The sequence below is a fragment of the Aethalodelphis obliquidens genome, unplaced genomic scaffold (genome assembly GCF_003676395.1).
Source record: "Aethalodelphis obliquidens isolate GAN/ISIS:26980383/991018 unplaced genomic scaffold, ASM367639v1 scaffold79, whole genome shotgun sequence".
Lineage (NCBI taxonomy): Eukaryota > Metazoa > Chordata > Mammalia > Artiodactyla > Delphinidae > Aethalodelphis > Aethalodelphis obliquidens.
This window is the reverse complement of record NW_020838023.1, coordinates 3,025,894-3,050,817: the sequence shown is the minus strand read 5'-3', so window position 1 is coordinate 3,050,817 and position 24,924 is coordinate 3,025,894. Positions and strand designations below refer to the sequence as shown.

At 37.0% G+C, this 24,924-nt stretch overlaps 1 pseudogene; it reads left to right on the top strand.

Annotated features, from left to right (window-relative positions):
• Window positions 1-23,693: 23,693 nt before the first annotated feature.
• On the top strand, window positions 23,694-24,168 carry LOC113612593 (vesicle transport protein SFT2A pseudogene; annotated as a pseudogene).
• Window positions 24,169-24,924: the final 756 nt, after the last annotated feature.

Here is a 24,924-nt window from a genome sequence, read left to right as displayed (position 1 = left end):
GCAATTCATTTTTTGTTTTGCTTAATTTAAATAGATATTTAAATAGTCACATGTGTAGTAGTGACTATTGGACAGCACTGTTTGAATGATGGCAACTACTGAAAAATCATCATTAGTGGAATTTAATGATTTGACTTAAAATTAATGCAAAAATAACACGGATTTTAGTATTCCATTGGAATATATGGTGCTTTTAAAATTAAATATCTTTAAATATCACCACATATTAACTTGTAGTTATGTTCATTTGTGTAAGCAGAGCAATTGCAACTGTCCACTAAGACAAGAATGCTTTTCCAGGCAAGTGAGCATGAGAAGATGTAAATAATCAAATACATTTAACCTAAGTCTGCAGTCCATACAGAAGGAAGTTATGCACCCATATTTGGAGTGGGAAAAAAATATTATTAGAGAGAAGTGATTCCCACCAATTAAGGAATTTCTGCAGAAGAGAAACTTTTTCCAATAGTATACAGATCTACCCAAATCACTTTGAAATCACTGACTTATTGAATTCATAGTATTTGTGTCTGAGTGATGAAAGAGACAAAGCTTGGTGAAAATATGGCCTCTGAAATCCTAGAGCAGTAAGCCTGTGGCAACACTCAAGGCTGGCTTGCTCTTCGATTCCTTCAGTGGATTTCATTGGAATTGAGACTTTCTTTCTTCTCTGTGACTTGGCTGGCTGCCTATTTCACTGGCAGGTATGCCTAGCAGCACATCTCTTTTGGAAAGACAGGAAATGCTTAAAGTCAGTATAACAGCCAGGATCACAAGAGAAGGCACTTAGAAAGGGCTTCTGATCAGTTTGGAAATTTGTCTTAAAATGAAACATTGGCAAATTCATTTTGAATTCTTTACCCTTCCTTTTCTACTAGTTTTCTACTGCTATATAATAAGTTATTACAGACTTCACTTACTTGGTCTTTAAACAATACCCCTTTATTATCTCAGTCTCTGTAGGTTGGAAGTTGAGTCACAGTGTAGCTCAATTCTCATTTAGGGTTTCACAAGGTCAAAATCAGATATTGGAGAAGCTGCATTCTCATCTGGAGCTTAGAGTCTTTATCTATGCTCACTTAGATTGTGGGTAGAATTCAGTTCCTTGTGGTTATGGGACTGAGACTGTCACCTTCCAGAGAGGCCTGCAATTTCCTGCCATGTGACCCTTTTCATAACATGGTGGTTGGCTTCTTTAAGGCCAACAGAAGAGGAGGGTGTCTGTTGCTGTTTTGAGTAGTTGACTTCTGAGCTAATCTGTTTAACTCAGGCCCACCTAGGATAATCTCCCTTTTGCTGAACTCAAAGTCAACAGATTCAGGATTAAGACTCAAGGGGAAGGGGTTATACAGCCATGTGCCCCAGGGGATGGGAATCTAGGGATTCTATGTACCACACATGGTCAGGGCACTCTACTCATATCTGTATTCTAATACTTTATTTTCCCTCATATAATGACATATGCCTATATATCTGTCTTTTACATTAAAGACAGGGATAATATTATAGTAACCTCATCTTTCACAATAGACTCTACAATAGGGTCTTACAGAAGGAAGGCTCTCTCTCTCTCTTTTTATATAATCAGTAGAGTGCCTTTTATATAGTAACTTCTCAATAAAAGGTAATTCTTTTTATCCTGTTTTTGTTATGTCAAATCCTTAAAAAATATACATGTATTTTTATGTGTGTGTGTATATATATACACACACACATATATATACATAAATCTCCCTGTGCAATCAGAGAGTAAAGATTAATTTGTTGTGAAAATAAGACAAAAATACATTTTGAAGTCAACTGGGAGTTCTTGATGTATAAAAGAAACAGTGTTTTGTGATGAGTCTGATGGACTGAGATAGAACTAAGAAATGAACCGCTGACATAAAGACAAAGGAGATTTAAATTTGTATAAAGATGAATCACCTCAAAGGATAAGCATTTTATAGCTAGATTTGGACTCTTGCAAAATAGTAACTTCCACAGTTTCCATCTGAGTCTTTTGTTTTTCCTCTTTGCCAATTAGTAGAACATAACTTGCTTTATGAAAAAAAATAGAAAATGTTTAATAATCATTCAGTCATTATTTTAGGTCTCCAACACATCTCAGAGTAGAGAAGTGTGTTATTGGAAATACGTGGAAGATGCTAAATTAGAGGATGAATTGTGTGTGTGTATTTGTTAACAAATTTTTTAAATGATGTAGAATATTCACTTATGAGGAGGATAGTCTTCCTTAGCCTAAAGCACCTGTAATGGCCTCCTCTGCTGTAGCTACCTTACAAAACACTGCTGCTTCTCCTCATGACCTACCTGCACTACCTGTCTTAGTTTCTAGACCTATAACTAGACTCAGGACCCAGCAGTTCTCAAAAGATGAGGAACAAAGTGTGACCTGCCAGGAAGTGCGCTGCACCATGTACCAAAAAAACTGCATAACTGCATTATTTTCAATTTATATAGATAGAAATCTGTGAAATATGTGTGGGAATGGATATTAAGGGTGTAATGGGGGAAGAAACATAACGTTGAATCAGGCTAAATTTATTCATACGGGCTGTATTAGTCAAGGTTCTCCAGGGAAACAGAAACTATAGAACTGAACTATCTATCATCTATCTATCTATCCATCTACCAACTATCTATCTATCCTGGGCCTTAAGTAGGTACTGAATACTTAATCATGAGCCACAAAATTATCTTGTGGACTGAGCTTTCCATTGTGAACTGGGTGTTGTTTGACCCATAAAACCATAAATTTGGGCATGTACAGTAACCATGACATGAAGGTGGTTATAAGAGATCACGCTTGAGTATGCCTTAAAGGTGTAAGTAAGTTGCATGAAGAAGTAGCCCAAATACCCAAGGCCAATACTCCTGCTACATTGCCTCCTATCTTTTAGCTTGCACTTAGGACCTCAGGGGGAATTCCCTGTGATGAACTGACTGGGGAAGGGAAAACTCAAGCCTGGTTGATAGATGGCTCTGCATGATACGCAGGCACCACCTGAAAGTGGTCAGTTCTATCACTACACCCCTTTCTGGGATATTCCTGAAGGACAGTGGTGAAGGGAAACTCTCCTAGTGGGCTGTGCTTAGAGCAATGTACGCAGTTGTTTATTTTGCCTGGAAGACTAAATGGCCAAAGTTATGAGTCTAGGCCTATTCGTGGACTCTGACCAATTATTTGGCTACATGGTCAGGGACTGGGAAGAAATATAATTAGAAAATTCATAACAAGGAAGACTGGGAAAGAGAGTTATAGATAGCTCTTTCTGAACGAGCAAAGATTGTAAAGACACTGGTGTCCCTTGTTAATGCTCATCAAAGGGTGATCTCAACAGAGGAAGATTTTAATAATACAGTGGATAGGAAGATCCATTCTGTGGATACCTGTCAGTCTCTTTCCCCAGCCACTCTTGTCACGTACGATGGACCATCGTAGATGGAGGTTATTCTCAATAACATGGACTGCTACTCACTAAGGCTGACCTGACTATAGTCACTGATGAGTTCCCAGTCTGCCAGCAACAGAGACCTATACTGTGTCTGCAACACGGTAGCATTTCTTGGGATGATTAGCCAGCTAGCTGACGGCAGGTTGATAACATTGGACCACTTCCACTATGAAAAGGGCAGAATTTTGTTCTTAGTAGAGCAGACACTTACTCTAATGGATTTGCTTTCCCTGCACACAATGCTTCTGTCAAAAATACCATTGCTGAACTTATAAAATACATTATTCTCTATCACCATATTCTAAATAGCATTGCTCTGATCAAAGAACTTACTTCACAGCAAAAGAAGTGGAGCAATGGGCCTATGCTCACGCAATTCCCTGGTTTTATCATGTTCCCAACCAACCTAAGGCAGCTTTCTTGATAGAATTGTGAAATGACATTTTAAAGACTGTTGCAATGTCAGCTATATGGCCATGTTTTCAGAGTTGGGGCAGTACTCTGCAGGAGGCTGCATATGCTCTGAATCAGCATCCAATATATGTTGCTCTTTCTCCCACTGGTACAGGAATGAAAACACAGAAATGGGAGTGGCTCCACTCTCTATTACTCTTAGTGTTCCACCAGCAAAATTTTCACTTCTAGTCCTCACAACCTTAGGCTATGATGGTCTGGAGGACTTAGTTCCACTGGGAAGAATGCTTCCACCAGGAGACACAATTATTATTGTGGACTAAAAGTTAAGACTGTCACCCAGCCTCTTTACATCTTTGAATCAACAGGCAAAGAAGGGAGTTACAGTACTGTCTGGGATGATATTAATTGCCAAGGGAAAGTTGCTACTGAAAAATGGACGTATGGAAGATTTTGTCTGGAACACTGGCGATCCCTTAGGATATATTTTAGTTCTACCATGTCCTATGATTAAAGTCAATGCGAAACTAAAATAACCCAATTCAGGCAGGAGTGCTAATGGTCCAGAACCTTCATGAATCAAGGTTTGGGTCACTTTGCTATGCAAAGAATCATAATCAGTTTAGGCGGTTGCTGAGTGAAAAGGGAATAAAAAATGGGCAGTGGAAGAAGGTAGTCATAAATGCCTACAGCGACTGTGTTACTAGTTGCAGAAACAAGGACTGTAATAATTATGAGTATTTCTTGATTATTTTCTTATAAATATGTTTGCATATATATTAACCAAGTACTTTTGCTTTCTTCCCTCTCTTATCTCCTTATTATCGAACATAAGATATATTAATAATAGTTAATTGTATATCACAGTTTTTAAGTTACAGGATATCAAAAGAGAATAGTGAATATCAGGGAAGATCTTTGAATCCTCTTCTGGAGTTAAGTATTAATGTATTTTCAATTGTATGGAGGATAGCTGTATCATGTTAGATGGAAACATGACTTTGTTATTGTCTTCATTTGGATAGTAAGTATGGTTTAATAAAATGTATATGGGTGCCAAGTTGACAAGGGGGGGGGGGTGCCGTGATGATTTTTTGGACCGTCATCTTGTCTAGTCTTCAGTACCCAGTAATTCAATCAAGTGCTAACTTACATGTTGCTATGAAGGTATTTTTTAGATGTGCTTAAAATCAGTTGACTTTAAATAAAAGAGACTTTAAGTAAAAGAGATTATCCCCGATAATCTTGGTTGGCCAGTTCAATAGGTTGAAAGGTCTTAAAAACAGGGCCTTAAAACCTGAAACTTTCCTGAAAGAAGATGGAATTCTGTCTATGGAAAAGAGCTTCAATCCATGCTGGAAAGTTCCAGCCTGACGTTTCTGATGGTCTGCCCTGTAGATATTAGACTTGCCTGGCTAGCCCGTATGATCGTGTAAGCCACTTTATTGCAGTAAATCTCTTAATATATATCTCTTACAGCTTCCATACTCTGAACCCAGACTGGTACAACAGGCATTGAAGCATGTGAATGGAGAGTGGGAAGAAGAAAGGTTAGGATATAAAATAATCATATTTTACTTATTAGGTGATGTTCAAGATAGCTGATAGGCACAGAAGCGTTTTATGAGCTGAAAAGTTACTATTAGCTTGACACAAGACTGGTAAAGAGGCTAAGAATAAGAAGGCAAGAATTTTTTTATACAGAAAAGACTAAGAAGAGATTAAATAAAAGTGGTAAATTGGGGGCTTCCCTGGTGGCGCAGTGGTTGAGAGTCCGCCTGCCGATGCAGGGGACATGGGTTCGTGCCCCGGTCCGGGAAGATCCTACATGCCGCGGAGCGGCTGGGCCCGTGAACCATGGCCGCTGGGCCTGCGCGTCCGGAGCCTGTGCTCCGCAAGGGGAGAGGCCACAGCAGTGAGAGGCCCGCCCACCGCAAAAAAAAAAAAAGTGGTAAATTGATAACAAAACAAATTTAATTTTCTCAGTAAGCCTCTTTTGCCTTCCATGCAAATATACTTTCTCTCATTTCCTCTTCATGAAGATGACTCTGAGGCCAATTTAAGAATGATCCTGAACTGTCTGTGTTTCCATCAGGACTAATACCCCAGGATGTATAATTCCTAGGTCTAAAGTACTTACGTGGGATGCATAATGTTTCCTGAAAAGGTATTGTTGAAGATTTAGCTCTGAGGTTTTTGGAGTTTTTGTCTATCAGCGGGTAGAAATAATTTCTTTCTCTTTTCGAGCTCACCTTGTGAAAGGTAGCAACTTTGTATTTTTGTCCCAAATAAAATTTCTCCCTCTTTTTATTACTGCTCCCTATTAATTAGATTATTAACTACAATGCTATATGTTTTTTTTTAGCCCATGTTTCATTAACGGAATCAAGGTTATGTCAAGATTTTTCCTCACTTTTTCCCCTTTACTTAGTACATTCTGTCTTACAATTAACATTAGTTCCTCCCATATACTAGCAATTGGTAGCTCTCAGTTTTAATTTTTGAAGTCATTGTGAGATTGCTATTCCACTGAAAAGGCTTCTCATTGGTCATTTTGGTCCAGTTGAAGGAGACTTTCTTAGGAGTTACCCTATACTTCCCTTCTGAGGACAAGAAGAATTCATTTGGCTTCAACTAACATGACTACTTGCTTTTATTGAATTTTCCTAGTCCTCTCTTTTCTAAGCTCTGCTTCTGGCACTATTTCACTTTGACCACTTCTTTCCATTCCTATTTCTAAAATTACCCTACCCAGCTTAAGTGTCACTTCTTTCAGGAGATTTATTTTTTAATATTTATTTATTTATTTATTTTACATCTTTATTGGAGTATAATTGCTTTACAATGTTATGTTAGTTTCTGCTCTACAACAAAGTGAATCAGCTATGCGTATACATATATCCCCATATCCCCTCCCTCTTGAGCCTCCCTCCCACCCTCCCTATCCCACACCTCTACATCACCACAAAGCAGCGAGCTGATTTCCCTATGCTGTGCAGCAGCTTCCCATTTGTCACTTCAACAAGAAGTGCTTTCTTTTCCCTGTGAATCCCTAGAGCAGTGGTGGCAAGTATGTTTCTGTTACAAACATCACTAATAGTCATGGCGTTCTCCCATGCTGAGCTGTGGCCTCAGAATCCTTACGAACATAGCACCCTATGGAGTTAACACTGGAAATGAAGACTAACTGTGATCCTATCATACTTCTCAGACCTGAACTTAAAAGGAAGCTCTTTGAAGGTAGGGCACAAATCATCTTTATATTTCTCACAACATACAACACAACAATGTGAATGTATTAAATATCTAATTTAATACAGCTATCTCCCATTTATTAATAAGAACCTGTTCCTCAAAATCAGACAGTCTGAATGAAAATACTAACCAGAAGTTTATTCCCATTATTTATATGGGAAAAAATATAGCAAGTTACTCATCAGCCCCGCACTCCCAATTTCTTAAAAAACAGTACAATTTTTATACATGTCTATTAACTATTTAAAAAATTTCTTCCAGGTCACCAAATGTAATTGATATGCTTATTTAAAAAACCAAACAAAACATTGGAGTAACATGGCCTTTCTTGTGCCAGCAGCATCTAAGATGAATATCCCCTTTGTTGAGATTTGTCCTTCTTCTCAAAATATCTATGTGATTTTGACATTTTATCAATTCTATTTAGAAAATTACTTTTTCCCATGTAATTTGTTTAAAGATGTCATATTGAGTTTTAGAGATATAAATGAATTTTTTCTATATAAATATTGGCCAAAAAACTACTGTGTTAAGAAATATATATTCTATAAAGTTATATTAAAAATGAGGCAGCCTTCTACAAGAAAAATATTTAACTCTATAGATCTGTGTATTTTTGCTTCATTTGCGTATTTAATTCATTGTTTATTCATCCATTCAACTCACATTTATTGATCACCTACCACGGGCCAAATGTCATGTAGGCATTAGGTGTGCAAATATGAAAATCAATTCCTGAAAATTAACTAATAGTCTAATGAAGGGTAAGCATATATAGAAAAATAATTACAAGTTAACACAATCTCTAGTAGACTTGTGGGATCATAGTGGGAGAAGTTACTAATTTTCTTATAGTGATTATTGAGGCCTCTTATAAGAGGTGGCACATGATTTACCTTGAAGAAATAATAAGAGTGTACCATGTAGACTGGTAAGAACAATTGCACAGAGTTATATTAAAAAAATGTTATGTTTGAGGAACTTCAAGAAGTGTTGAATGTCCACAATGCAAAATGTGTATAGGTGAATGGAGACAGATATGACCTAGAAGTTAGTTGGAGCCAGATTCTGAATAGTATATCAAATACTCTAGGAGTTTGGACTTTATCTCTTGGTGGTGAGGACCAAATGATGTAGGTGAGGACCAGATCATGTAGGCGATGTGGGGAAAGAGCTTTAATAAGGCCTCACTTTAGAAAGACAGCCGACAACATTGCTGATTATGGATCATAGTGGGAAGATATTATAGACAAATGTTTTTTTTTTTTTTGCGTTACGCGGGCCTCTCACTGCTGTGGCCTCTCCCGTCGCAGAGCACAGGCTCCGGACGCGCAGGCTCAGCGGCCATGGCTCACAGGCCCAGCCACTCCGCGGCACGTGGGATCCTCCCGGACCGGGGCACGAACCCGTGTCCCCTGCATTGGCAGGCGGACTCTCAACCACTGCGCCACCAGGGAAGCCCTAGACAAATGTTTTTAATGCTCTAAGTCCCATGTACTATGGTAAAAGCCAGTGACATCAACATATTTTTATGAATTAGAGAATATCAATAACTGATAATTCCAATTATAAGAAATTTCCAAAAATTTGTTTCCACGTAATGAAACCTCACTGCAAGAATGGGGCTACACAGTCACTGTGGAGGAGAATATTAGTATTTTATGATGCTGAAGCCTTATGATTATGCCTTAGTGTCTCATGAAAATCTTTCAGGTTCTGCTCAGACAAGGATCCTTGGAGCTAGGCATCTGAAGCAAATCGGAGACACACCTCAGGCTCTTCTTTCTATCCTATTTCCCCAGGCATCCCTTCTTTCTCCTTCTACTGAAAGCCTCATTCAAATTCCTCAGTGGAACTGACCTCATGCCACTGTTATTTAGTCATGCCTGGATATTCCCTTAACCCAGCACTGGTCAAGGATAGGTCAGGCTGGTACCCCGGCCAGACTTTACACGCAGTGTCACAAGACTCTGGTTGAAGAGGCTCAGAGAGCCAGCCTTGTGCATGCCTTTTCTTGAATCTCTAAGAGATATAAATTTGAGCAGCTCTTTATAAGAAGACTTTTGACACCCAGGGAGTTTCATTTAACTCTGATGCCTCATGCTTCCAAGTATGAGGTTAAAATGAATAGGGCTGTATCAGAGCAAACGCTACTCTGAGTGTGTATTGATATGAAAAGAAATGTAAGAGAAAGTTAGCCAACCTAGAGAAAATAAAGTAGCAAATAAACATAATTGTGGGCAGTGGGATTTATCCACAACACATAGTTAAATGCTCAAGAAGTTCTCTTCTCCTTGCTTGAAAATTTATTCCCATGTCTGATGGACAAACAGAAAAATATTAACATCTCAAAGGCATTCGGGATGTTTTACATCCACATGGCTCTTTTGAATATAAAAACTTCATGCGAAGGTATAATATGGCAAAAATGTATTTATCAACTTGATCAGTTTTAATTAATTTTTAAATGTGCTTTTGTTTAGAGGAAAATATTGTTAATAAGTAACTCAATCAGGCGTTGTTGTCTTGAAATTCCTCAGGTATTAAAGTTGAGAGTAAAGGTTTCTATGCAGAAGTCCACAAATTTGTTCCAAAAATTACTGAAAGAATTAGTCATTGAAAGAGGCAAAGTTTTGCTGAAGATTTTTCTTTTAGTCTCTAAGAGTGTACTTTATTTGGAGAAACTAAAGCCCCAGGTTTTCCTATTTTAGAAAAAAAGATAAAATATTGAGAAAATAAGTAAATTGGGAAAAATAGAATTAAATATTTGATGTCTGTTGAATGATCTTTTTTTATGTAGAGTTTTAAAATTTAATTTAATTTAATTAATTTATTTATTTTGGGCTGCACTGGGTCTTCATTGCTGCACTTGGGTTTTTTCTAGTTGCGGCGAGCAGGGGCTACTCTTCCTTGCGGTGCACAGGCTTCTCATTGTGGTGGCTTCTCTTGTTGCGAAGCACGGGCTCTAGGCGCACGGGCTTCGGTAGTTGTGGCACACAGGCTCTAGAGCGCAGGCTCAGTAGTTGTGGCACACGGGCTTAGTTGCACCACAGCATGTGGATCTTACCAGACCAGGGCTTGAACCCGTGTCCCCTGCATTGGCAGGCGGATTCTTAACCACTACGCCACTGTTGAATGATCTTAAATCGATTACTAACATTCTCTACCTCATTATGATATAAATGAAGAACTGCATAGCTTTCTACGGATTATACTGTTTCCATTCATATTGAAGTTATTTTATTTTGGTTTATTTGCAATGAGGCTGAAATTTGGAGAAAATTGTTAGTCTTACATAACTTGGCTTTGTGAAAAATGATGTCAGCTTATCCATTCAAAGAAAATTCAGATTTGGAGATTATATTTGGTTTTATTGAAAGGAAACATGCAACCTTTCAATTCTAATTCATGTTTATATTTTTTTCTTTCTTTTCTTTAAATTTTGCAGTGGTAGGCAAGTCTTCAGTTTGGTGACTTTCAAAATGGCAATAAGTAAGTTCTAAACCCTATAGTATGGATCTTTTATACTTTAAATGAGAGCATAAATTGATATAATTGTAATTAAATACATCTTTATCTAATCACAAATGTAAATGCGTGTCCTCTGTCTCAGCAATTCAATTTCTAGGAATTTATCTTACAGATATACTTTCACATGCACAGAATAATGTATGTATAAGGATAGACTTTGCAGTACTGAAAAATATATATCAATGGGGATTGTTCAAATAAATTATTGTAAATCCATGCTATGGAATATTATGCAAATATAAAAAAATAAAGAAGTTTTATAGGCAGTGAAATTGAAAGATCTCCCATTTATATCAAGTGAAAAAATTCAAGACAAAAAAAAGGCTCCATATGCTAATATATATATATATATATATATATATTTTTTTTTTCCATTATGCGGGCCTCTCACTGCTGTGGCCTCTCCCGTTGTGGAGCACAGGCTCCGGACGCGCATTCTCAGTGGCCATGGCTCACGGGCCCAGCCACTCCGCGGCATGTGGGATCTTCCCGGACCAGGGCACGAACCCGTGTCCCCTGCATCGGCAGGCAGACTCTCAACCACTGTGCCACCAGCGAAGCTCGTTATATGCTAATATTTATGTTAAAAAATCTACATATAAATACTTATTTGTACATAGAATATCTATAGAAGGATATACAAGAAGCTAATAATAGCAGTTGCCTTTGGGGACAAAAGCTGGGCAGAAGTGAAAAAGAAAATTAATTTTAATCATATATATGTTAATATCATTTGAACTCTGTTCCCTGTGCATTTATCACAACTTTAGAAAAATAAATTCTAAAAAAGAAAAGCTATAGTATTTATTCTTTTCTTTCTTGTTAATTTAAAATAATATATATAGATTTAACATCTTTATTGGAATATAATTGCTCTACAATGGTGTGTTAGTTTCCACTTTATAACAAAGTGAATCAGCCATACATATACATATATCCCCATGTCTCCTCCTTCTTGCATCTTCCTCCCACCCTCCCTATCCCACCCCTCCAGGCGGTCACAAAGCACCGAGCTGATCTCCCTGTGCTATGCGGCTGCTTCCCACTAGCTATCTACCTTACGTTTGGTAGTGTATATATATCCATGCTACTCTCTCACTTTGTCACAGCTTACCCTTCCCCTTCCCCGGGTCCTCAAGTCCATTCTCTATGTCTGCATCTTTATTCCTGTCCTGCCCCTAGGTTCTTCAGAACCTTTTTTTTCTTTTTAGATTCCATATATATGTGTTAGCATATGGTATTTGTTTTTCTCTTTCTGACTTACTTCACTCTGTATGACAGACTCTAGGTCCATCCACCTCCCTACAAATAACTCAATTTCGTTTCTTTTTATGGCTGAATAATATTCCATCGTATATATGTGTCACATTTTCTTTATCCATTCATCAGTCAATGGACACTTAGGTTGCTTCCATGTCCTGGTTATAAAATAATATTTTAAATATATTTGTTTGTGGTCTTGGGGAAGATACTAAAGTAAAAGTTTAATATTATTAACAATATAGAGCAATATTTATAAAGATTTTTTTCCTCCATTATATAGTCCTAAGTCAGGCTGCTTTTTCTTATTTAAGTAGAAATGTCAGGGTCAGCCTATTTATTTTAGTGACCTTGAGAACAAATGGACCACCTTGTGACTATTTCAGTCATGGTGATTGGGCTTTACTGTGAAGCCATTTAAATGTATAGGGAAAATGTCCTGATCTTTGTGATGTTTGCATATGGAGAAGCATAGCATAGTTTCACAACGGGAGAGTAGCCATCTGATTTCCTTACATATACTTCTGTAACCTTGAAACTTTATTTCAAAATATATGATGAATATTAACAGAAAAACTCTATCTCTCCAACTATAGCATAGTAGTTCTTCAAATTACTCTATTTTGAACGAGCTGTTGTCAGATAAATGAGGTTTTACTGAATATAGCTATTACAAATATATTTCAAAATATTCAGGGAAGACTATATTTTTATAAGATTTGGCAACTGAAACATATGTTGGCAGAATATTTGAAACATATTTCTAGAGCATTGAAAATTCTCCCCATGCAATTACGATCCTTTAGCTATTGGCATTGTTTCCTGAACAGTCATTTTATTTAGTTTACATTTCGTATCAGAGTGTATTTGGTTCAAGACAACAATGTTTCAAACATTTGGAAAATAAAAATATAAATCCCCTTTTCATTTTCTAACCCCCCCCCCCATTTTTCCATAGAATCCTGACAATATATACGCTTGGCATATAATCAAGTGATATGATTTTCTTTTTCATTGCCCTACTTTTCACATAGTCAGAGGTAAGGCTGAGTGATTTTTCAGGGTACCTATAGTAAGTCTTAATGAGTCTAAGAATTTGTATAGTTAGTGGAATAAAGGATTCCCTCTCTGTGACTGAGAAATAGAATCATACTTTTAATTAGCACCAGTGTATAAGAGTAAGTCTCTTGAGTGTATTTAGTATCTTATTACAGACAATCTTGAGTTAATGGATTATGCTGCATAGTTAATGTTTCTGATTCAATTTTTTGTAACCTCATTTTAAATACATTCATAAGATTTCACGTAGCTAAAGAAGACATACATAATTTGACTATCCCTTAATATTTGTTACTCTCCCAGGCAGTAAGTTGCAATATTTCCTTTGTAATATCAGATTCTCCTTCAACAGCTTCAACAGCTCCAGAATGTCACAAGCCTTTATGTTCACATTAAGGGATACCTTTATGCATCACTATTATAGGAAAGGTTGTGTTTTCTCTCATAGAAGCTATCACATTCCCTTAAATTCTCCCTATGAAAAGGAAGAAAAAAAGAAATTAAAAGAGTTGGTTTTCTGTTCTAGCTATATATACTGAAGAAGAGATGGTCCACGTAATTTGCTGCCATCCTGATCAACAGTCTCAGGGACGGGCATACTGCTCTGCAGAGATCTGTCATCTTTGATGCTAGAAGTGGCAGCAGCCTGTAAGTTTTCAGTGATCCATTATCTCAGTAACAACAACAACAGCAACAAGAATAAATTAAAATTCCATCTGCTAGATACCTTGATGCTTATTTATAAGAGACTAGATATTTTGCAGTCACAATTCAGATGTGTACTTATTTGATTTTTTTTTTTTTTTTTTTTTTTGCGGTACACGGGCCTCTCACTGTTGTGGTCTCTCCCATTGTGGAGCACAGGCTCCGGACGCACAGGCTCAGTGGCCATGGCTCACGGGCCCAGCCGCTCCGCGGCAGGTAGGATCTTCCCAGACCGGGGCACGAACCCGTGTCCCCTGCATCGGCAGGTGGACTCTCAACAACTGCGCCACCAGGGAAGCCCTATTTAAGTTGATTTTGTCTTGATTTTTTAGTAAGTGAACTTAACGAGGTTGTGGAACTCCCATTTTCACAATGTAACCTGCTTAATCTAGAAAATTCTAGAAAACGAAGTCACTTCTGGTTTGCCAACAATCTCCCTCCTGAGGGAGTCTGACATAAATGCCATTGTCTGGACTTCCCTCTGCTATGGTATTTCTTGTTCTGTCTGATTCTGGCGCTCTGTAGACTGACATCCACAGCTACTTTCCCTAGTCCCTGTGGTCTCTGGTCATGTGGTCTCTCCACCTGTCCCAACACCTGGCCAAAGTTCATTCAGTCTAAAGAAAACCCTGTGAGTGTGCTTCTGCCTCTCCTCACCCCTTGGGAGTTGTGTGATCTCATTTGCCCTCCCTACCACTGTTAGCCCCACTGGACTTTGTAAGGTGTGTCCTTAGGTTCATCCATGGAAACACCTCTTTGACCAGTTTTTCATCTCTCTCCAGGTGTGTCTTGATTTCAGGCACCTCTCCAAGTAAAGAATTTCAAAAAGCTTGAAATTTCCTTAGATGTTTCCTGTGATGTAAGGTATAAATTTTCTCTACTGGGATTTTGCCAATCCTTTCTGGGTATTTATATCCTATTTTCTTTTCTCTCCACTTCAACAGGTCAAGACTCAAAAGAGGGGATCTGGCGCTCTTTTCAGGAATCCAGAGAGCATCGAAACCTTAAATTATTACCTTCAAATATTCTCCAAACTCCTCCTTTTTCCAGAGGTCTGTGTGTGTTTAGCTATTCCCTGTGTAGCAGGGAAGCTGCTCTTTGGATACCACCCTCAGTTCTCCTCCACTCTGTGCTTGTTTCATAGACTTTGTTTAGTCTTCTAGGCTCTGCCTCCTGTTCTTCCAAGACAAGCCTATTTTGTAATTCAAAACCACAAACTGAAAACTGTCCCCATAATAAATGCCTGGGGTCTAACATGTAAATAACTCTTTGGCTTTTAGACAGTTGTGTTTATGAATTTCAAAATCCATTTAGCTTCTCAGTTGAGTTCTTTGTTCTAAGTGATACTTGGATGCCCTACTCAGGACCCCAAGGCTAATATTCCTACCATTTTAACAGTGCAGAGAAGGATAAGAGTAATAGGAATGGGGGAAAAAAAGAGAGTTGACTGTCAAACTGCCATTCACTACACATTCATGCATCACATTTCAACAGTACATTCGTGAAGAACACAGAAATCTTCATTACTACATCTTACAGACAAAGGAATAGAGTCTAAGACATTATTTTCCTCTAGGATCACACATCTGGCAAAAACAAACTAGAACCTAGAACAAACTAGAACTCCTTTGAGTTCTTGTAATATGTCATGGTAATCCTCTGATATACTTTACTCTGTTATCTATTTTATTTTTGTTTTAGCTGCCCTAGGCTCCCCAAGAATAGACTTTTATAAATTATTTACATGAACATTCTATATCTGGTGTGGCAGAGGAAAGGCACAAAATGACGTAGTAAGTGAAATGGCAACATCCAGAATTTCAGATTTATGCACAACATACCTAATATAACTTTCCATGTTTTATCTTTTAAAACAAGATAACTCCTCTCTTAGTAAGCCACCTGAAATCCACATTGACAATACAGTTTATTAGATCTATATATGTGTATAGTACATTTAAAGAACAGAAGTCTAACAAACTAACAACTCATCTTAACTTCAGCATTTCATTGTTATACTGCAGTCCTGCAGGTTGTATATACATATGCTCAATAGAGAAAGAGGCAGGTGCTACACACATTGTAATATAGATTCTTGTAGGCACTGGATTTTATCCTAAGTGCAATGAGAAGCTACTGGAAATTATAAGCTAGAGGATGAAGTGGTCTGATGACCATTTCTTAAAAGACAAATCGAACTGCTGAGGAGAGACCAAGTTGAGAAATTGCTGTGGTGAAGCAGGAACATAAAGACGAGCAGAAGCAGAAGAGAGGCTGCTAGAGCTGCCCATGCACGAGATCCCTCCAGTCTGAAGGAGGGCAGTGCAGAAGGAGACAGAGGTAGCCAAGTTAGGATCTGTGCTGGAGATAGAGTAGATGGGACTTTCTGTACTCCCTACCTGGGTTCAGACTACAGAGGGATAAGAGAGGTCAGAAACTCACTATAATTATCTCTTGTGGCTAAACACATCTAATTCAGCTTCTCTGCTAATCTAATATGAAACCTGACCAAAAAAAAAAAAAAAATAGAGAGCTTAATGTACAACAAATAGAAAATGCTTTAATACCACACACTCTAAGAGTCTTAATTATTCATTATCATTTCAAAAGGCACACTGTTTAGAAAAATCATTCAACTAAATGTTGGCACACCAAAATAGACAGTTAATTTATGATTATCATTAATATTAGTATTGTTTTAAGGCCATTGGAATGGGACTTTCCGTTTTTTCCTAGTCCAAGAAGGGTTTATTTTTGTTGATCTTCTTGGCCTGGTGTAAAACCTATCTTTTGAGATTGGCATTCCCCAGTGACTAAGTGGTAAATTATGCTGTCTGGAAAGTTATTGTGAGTTCCACTGTGGTTTTGGTTCAGTAGGTTTTTATGTATTTTTACAAATTTTGTACATACACCCAGAGGCTTTTTGGCACTGGCTACATTTTGACATTCAAGAAAATAAATATGAGCCCTTTAACAGTCTCCAATTCTAGATTCAGCATTTTAAATATACTGAAATATGTATATGAGGAATTTTCTGAGACATGGAACAGAGACTCATTTGGCAAACATTTTTCCTAATATTACAAAAAAGACCTTTCTTTGCAGCTCATTTGATGATATATTTTTTAGGTCATGAGGGGTATATTTTGAATTTGAGCTCTGGAACTTAAAGGAAGTATACTTGATATTCTGAAGATACGTTTTGCATTTTCAGAGACTGGATAAGACCAATGCTAATTGATTTAACCTATTCCTGGGAAAACTCTCAAGCTTATAGTCAACTTGAATTATAGTCAACAGTGTAGTGAAATGCAAAAAGGTTTATGTGGAAATGAAGAAAATTCACTTTTAAAATAAAGCATAACTATTTCAGGGACATAAACGGATGTATTTGCTAATCTTCTTCCCCTCCCATTCATCAAACTAAAATAATCCACTGGCAAAGTAAAGCCAAATGGCATATTCTACTGAAAGTTCAGTTTATAGTGACATAAAACCCTATAATTCTCATATGCATAATTAACCTTCCAAATTGCCTGTTAATCACACAAGTAAATTTATAGCAACAAAGGAATCTTATGGTTATTAAAGGTAAAAAATTACTAAATATTCAGACTTATATAACATACATATTGGAAATTACCCCTGACTTTGAAACTGTGTGCCTCATTCAGGAAGTTATGATACACACTGACACATAGGTAATGGCGGTACTTTAATAAAGGGGAATTACTTTGTACATAATGACACCGAGACTATGTTATGACAGAGGTATACAAAAGTTTCAGAGGCAGCAGTAGTAGTTTGAGGCATAGGATTCTTGGTTCTGTTGTTATTTTCTGCCTCATAGTACCCTCATTTTGCCCACTGTTTTTTCATCTGCCAAGGGATGTCAGCAACTCTTGTCTCCTACCACCTTGAAATGTTGTCAAGGATCTCATATTTTGCTTGGTAATCCCTTGAGATCTTTGGATGAAAAGAACCATAAAAATCTAAAATGTTTTTCTAGGTGGGTGCTTCCAAAATTGGTCCTTTTCAGGGAGCCACCCACTTGGATATTGGATACCCTCCCTGTGTAATGTGGAAAAAGCGGTTGGTGAAAATGTACTCTTCTAGCATCACCAAAAAAACAGACGTCTTTATTGTTTAGAAACTGAAACACACCCATTGGGGAGCACTTCATCATTTTTTTTTTTTTAAGTGAATGAAAACATCACAAGTTGAATTGATGAAATGCAGGATAAGTGCAAACAGACTACATCCTTCCTCTTTCAGTCACAAGGAGTGGTGGTCCGCCAATTCTCCCCCTTTGCACCCTCCCTGTCTAGTAAAGAGCCCTAGTTGGCTCATAAACCATGCCCCTATCCGAGCTACAACTAATTATGCCACTGTTGAGTCACCAACAGAAAATCCCACAGGCTGGTTGCCTTCCTCTTTGTGCTATAGGGCAGTGATCAGAAAGAGAATTTTTTCCCTGTCATTTTTTCTCTTTTCATCTGCATTATTTCCACCCCCCCCTTTTCTTACTCATTTTCATTTCCTCCGATTTCTAATTATCATCCCTACTTTACCCATCCTTTTCTAATCTCAAGGGCTATTTTAAAAGTATGCTTGTTCACCAGATGCAACTCTCCAAGGGCTCATTTGGAAAAAATAACAATCTTTTCTGTCCCTCCAGCTGCCAAAAGTCATCTTGAGTCATGTTTTTGACTCAATTGACAGAAACACTTAATAGAAACGGTTGGCCTTTCCCAGAGTTTCTTCTTACTTGCCATTCCATCTTGTTGATTTTAACTGACTGATAGGATGCAGCATTTGACCAGAGTAGCTTACCTGGTCATCATCCTTTGTATTTTTCCTGTCTCTGTTAAACCTGGCTAAACCAGTCAGATGGAGTGGGTTATAAGCAAAATAAGTGACTGTCAGTAAGCATTCCAGCTCTAGAGTATCTTGTTTGAAACATTCTGGCAAAGTTATTCCCCAAATTGAACCGGATCCTATATGCTAAAGAAGAAATTAGGTAACCTACTTTCTAAACAATATTATTTCTAAATAATATAATAAAAATAATAATAATTATTATTATTTAAGATGCTTCCTTAATAGTGTCATGGTAACAACTCAATGTGAATTACTTCAGAACCATGAAGAGAAACTTGTTTCAAATAGACACAATATTTGTTTTTTTACTTTATGAATCCAAGCAGAGTCCAAAGGAACGACTGCTGATCTTCACTATTTATCTTGTCAAAGTAAAAGTTTTTAAAAGTTGAAAAGTGTGAATCTCATACAAATACAGAATAAACATAGCAAAGGTTTACTTAACTTATTAATGAGGTTTATCACTCAGGGTTCAACCAGGTAAGCAGAATAAGTAAGATATATGGATATACCACTCCTCCCGAACACATTTATTGATTTTTTTGTTTTATTCCAAGGAACTGTTTTACAAATTATGAGGACTGCTTAAGCAAATCTGATATCCCAAAGGTCAGAAAGTCAGGAAGGGAACATCACAAGCAGGCTGGCACCCACAGCATGAGCCAAAGGTTTTTGTGACAGGCAGTTAGGAAAGAATGGTTAAAAGTAGGTTGGAACCCAATAGAGCTCAGGGTGTGTCCTCAGGGAAAGCTTAGACCCTTTTTAAGGCCTTCCTACAGAATACTTAACTTGTGGGCCCACCCAAAGTAGTCTCCCTAAATTAAAATAAAACTGATCAGGAACTTTACATCTGCCAAATCTCTTCATAGAAGCACCTAGGATAGGATTTGATTGGGTAACTGGAAGAATACAGATTCATGCTAGAAAACGGTTGCTGCTTCTTTTTTGTCCTCCAGCTCTCAGGAAGAATATCTCTGTAGCCCACCATAGCTGGAAACATACTAGAAAGGCAATTCTGGAGAATGTAGCTTATCCTAGGCAAGTTGACACACCACAAAAGCCATATCTGAATATTTATAGACTCTATTCTAAGGTCTGAGTGTGTTCTCCCCAAATTCATACATTGCACCTTAACTCCCAAAGTTGATGGTATTAGAAGGTGAGATCTTTTGGGGAGTGATTGGATCATGAGGGCAGAGCTCTCATAAATGAGACTGGTGTCCCGTAAAAGAGGCTCCAGAGATATTCCTAGCTCCTTCTGCTGAGCAAGGACATGGTAAGATACAAACTGGTTAATGTTCAATAAGGCAACAAAACTATAACCTTTGGGGCAATTGGTTCCATCAGACAGAAGACAATTTACATCTCTACCAAACAAAAATCCACAAGTCAAGATGTAACTTCATAGACTTTGAGATTTAATTAATAATAAACAGCAAGTCAAACATAGGCCTAGATGATTAAATGATTTTTGTGTGGGTCTACTAGGCAATGTTTCAGTATAACATCCTTTTGGTTTAGTTCCAAGTACAGTTTTTATTTTTCATAAAAATTTATTAAATATTTCATCTACTTTTATTACTAAATAATAACCTTTTCTTGAGAGTTTAGATTTCCTGAAATATTATATTCTCTCTGCTTAAGCAGAAGTGAGTGTTCTTTTTGCAATTTAATGGTGATATCTTTTGGTCTTCTCAGATCTAGACACATATAACTACTAACCCTTCCTGAGCTATAACTGTCTATCACAGGAGTTTCTCTGTGTACAAAAATGGGAAATGTGTTCTAGGTACATGAGTCCCTTGAATCTATAGGTCCCAAGCAATTAGAAAGGAAGAAAGAAAAAAAGGGGAAAGAAGATCTTTATTTTACTTAAAGGCCCTGAATAAGGGTGACAGAAATATTAGGAAGGGAGAATAAAAGGAGGAAAGAGGAGAAGCATTATTTAGTTGTGAAAATTTTTTCTATGAGGAAATAAGACATAGACCCCAATTTAAAAATAATCAATTGACAATATATGAACAATAAGAGGAAAGAAAATGGTATGTCTATTGAAAATTCCATGCTATTAAAGCTATATATTACTATTTTGAATCCAACTGATTAATCTTTTTCTTTCCTAAACTGAGGACCATATCCTATAAACCAATTATTAAGTAAATGTTCCTAAGTATACATTTCAAATGCACCTTGAAGTTAAAAATTTGGAGGAAAAACCAAAAAAGTCATCTATGTAAGTATTTTTTATTTGACTTAAAAAAATTACTTTGTAATAGAGTCACTACGTTCTTTACTGAGATCTTTAATACAATTGTTTAAGAGTTTTTACCTCATATCAATGAAGACATCACTAACGTTATAAATAGAAAATTCATATTTTGAACTATAAATACTTGTGCTCTGAACACATTCATATTTATATGTATTCAACCTACTGTCTCACTTTAGATGTATTAGGAAGTTATTGCAAGAAATACATAATAAACGTCTAACACATTTCTCTCTCTTCACTGACTCCTTTCCCAGTTATCAGCTAATCAGCTGTCAACATCATTATTCTAAAATTTAAGGATCTTTGTTTTACTTTCTGGCTTAAAATGTTTCCATGATGCACAGTGCCTACCACTTACCTAATGCCACTTACCTAAGCATGGTAGTCAAGGATGAATGCCACTTACCTAGCATGGTGGTCAAGGCTGAATGAATGCCACTTACCTAAGCATGGTAGTCAAGGCCCTTCATGATCCAGACCTTATTATCTCTCTAATTTCAATTTCGGCCATGCACAGTCAGCTTCTATGTGCACTATACCTCCTTCAAAAGGAAAAAGACTTGTTATTTCCCAAATCCTCACGTAAGCCTTGCTGTATCATATTTTCATGTACAATTACCCCTGCAAGAAATACCCTTCACCCACTGTCATTCTCTAAAGCTTCTATTCATCCTTAAAAACAGCTTAGATTCTCTTCCTCTGAGTAAGCTTTCACTATCCTTTCCTCTTCCACCCAGGCAGCTAAGTAAAACTCTTCTGGGTTCTAATGACACTCTCTGGGGATAACTGCTACAGCCCTCAGCTTATCAGTGATTCAGAAGGCTTTTGTGCAAGTTTGTTTCACCCTGAGTGCTGATGCTTTTCTTTCTTTCTCTTGTTCCCAGAATCTAACTCAGGGTTTAATTAGGTAATAGTTGCCTATTCAAAATAAACATTTGTTGAATACTTAATATATTCAGGTCCTCTGATCTGGTGCTGGTTTTGGGAAATTAAAGGAGGTAAGTAGAGAAGCCATTCATCTGAGGTCATGGACATTCTATTACCTTTATTTACTAGTGGGTCTCAAATTTTACCCTGGTTTAAATCTCTTTGTTAAAACACAGATTGCTTGGCCTCCTCCCAGAGTTTCAGATTCTGTAGGTCTAGCCTGGAGCCACAGAATTTGCATTTCTAACCAGCATCCAGTTGCTGTTTCTGCTGCTCAAGGACCACAATTTAAGAACTATTGCTCTATATCCACACAAAGACCAAGATGCTAAAAGAAAATATGTATATTTAATAAAAGCTTATCTAACTGGTCTTGTTTTATTTATAAAGACAACCTTAGTACAGAATGATTTATTCTGTTCCTTTCTAAATCAAGAGAAATAAAAAGATATTTTATTTTACATTACTTATATATATTTTATTTTATTCAATAATGAAGATCAATATTCTGAGTTTTCCATCATAATCATATATTTCCCTCCCCCTTCCCCCTCCCCCTTCCATTACTTTCCCATATGTTTAACAGATGCATTTTTAAAAAAAATGTTGACAATGTTCGTTTTCTTTCAAAATAGTGGAACTTAACTCTTTTGCAGGGAGGGACAGATTATCATAACCCTGCATCTTCCCCTGAAAGCAATTAACCCATTCTCCAGAAAACTGTATATACAGAACTGAGAGTACAGAAATAAAACATAGAGCTATGGCCAATTGCTTTTTGACAAGGATGCCAATTCCACTCAATGGGAAAGAATAATCTCTTCCACAAATGGTGCTGGGACAATTGGATTTCTATGTGCAAAAGAATTTCATTGAACACCTACTTTATTTCATATACAAAAATTGACTAAAAATGGATCAACAATATAAGTGCTAAAAACTGTAAAATCTTAGAAGAAAACCTAGGGGTAAATCTTCATGACCTTGGGATTGGCAACGGATTCTTAAATATGACACCAAAAGCACAGCAGCAACCACAAAAAAATAAGTTGAACTTTATCAAAATTTAAACATTTTGTGAATTAAAGGACATTATCAAGGAGTTGAAAAGATAGCCTAAAGAATGGGAGAAAATATTTGCAAATCCTAGATCTGATAAACATTTAAAATTCAATATATTTAAAGAACTCTTAAAACTCAACAAAAAGACAAACGATGGGCACAGGACTTGCATAGACATTTCTCCAAAGACATACAAATGGCCTAAAAGAACATGAAAAGACATTCAACATCGTTAGTCACTAGAGAAATGCAAATCAGAACCACAATAAGATATCATTTCACATGTGCTAAGATGGATATAAGAAAATAAAATTTAAAAATGAAAATAACGAGTGTTAATGAGGATGTGGAGAAACTGGAATTTTGGTATATTATTGGTGGAAATGTAAAATGATGGAAAGGTAAAATGGGAAAACAGGTTGTTCCTCAAAAAACTAAATATAGAGTTGCTATATGACCTAGCCATTCCACTCCTAGGTTTATACTTCCCCCAGTTGAAAACAGGGATCCAAAAAAATGTTCAATGAAGCATTGTTCACAATAGACAAAAAGTAAAAACAAACAAACAAAAAATGTGTCCATCAACAGATAAATGGATAAGCAAATTGTGATATATACATACAACAAAATATTATTAAGCCCTAAAAAGGTATGAAATCCTGATGCATGCTATGACACGGACAAACCTTGAAAACATTGTTATAAATGAAATAATTGGACATAAAAGGACAAATACTGTATAATTCCAGTTAATGATATATCTAGAATAGGGAAATTCATAGAGACAGAAAGTAGGTTAAAGGTTACCAAGGGTTTCCTCTGGGCAGGAAGGGGAGGTGAAGGAATAGTCAGCAGTTCAGCCCAGGAAAATGGCCAGGAAGAAGCTGCAGAGGTTCCTGAGTGACCAGGGTGACAAAGAGCGTAGCCTGACCACAGAGATCCTGGATGTTTGGTCCCTTAGCTTTAATACCAGATTGAGGTGGTCTGGTATATGCTTTGTATGCAGCATTTTCTATTCTATCCTTGGAACTGGATTGCTATGGCTTCCTGGTGGCATAAAACTTTTGGCAGTGTTTTAGAGCCTGGGAAATAATCCTGCATGAGTCAGTATGAGTTTTTTAATGGGCTCTGTGAAGCAACTGATGAAAATATTTGAAACAAGATTGCCTGCAACAATTATTATTCTTTTTTGTTTGTTTCATATTTACACTGTGTGCTTATTTTTGGTGACATAAGAAGGGAATGAATATGTTGCAGTTCTTGTGAAGAGCCTAATATAGTCTATCATGCATCTTATATGCAAAAGATGCAGTCATGAAAGGCTATTTTTCTCTCCTAAGTTGAAAATCAGAAACTCTTTGAAAACAGTGTTTGAAAGTGTATGCTGTGGTTTTGGTGAAGTATGATTTTCTTGATACAATAATCATTCCAAAAAAAATGCAATAATTTAAGACCATTTGTATTCTGCTACAAACTACATGGTTGAATAAACTGTTAAATGCTTGTAATTTTTAAAATTTTTTTATACAGCAGGATCTTGTTAGTCATCAATTTTATACACAACAGCGCATACATGTCAATCCCAATCGCTCAATTCACCACACACCTCCCCCGCCATTTTCCCCTCTTGGTGTCCATACGTTTGTTCTCTACATCTGTGTCTCAACTTCTGCCCTGCAAACCGGTTCATCTGTACCATTCTTCTAGGTTCCACATATATGTATTAATTTATGACATTTGTTTTTCTCTCTCTGACTTACTTCACTCTGTATGACAGTCTCTAGATCCATCCACGTCTCAACAAATGACACAATTTTGTTCCTTTTTATGGCTGAGTAATATTCCATTGTATATATGTACCACATCTTCTTTATTCATTCATCTGTCGATGGGCATTTAGGTTGCTTCCATGACCTGGCTATTGTAAATAGTGCTGCAATGAACATTGGGGTGCATGTGTCTTTTTGAATTATGGTTTTCTCTGGGTGTATGCCCAGTAGTAGGATTGCTGGATCATATGGTACTTCTATGTTTAGTTTTTTAACGAACCTCTATACTGTTCTCCATAGTGGCTGTATCAATCAACATTCCCACCAACAG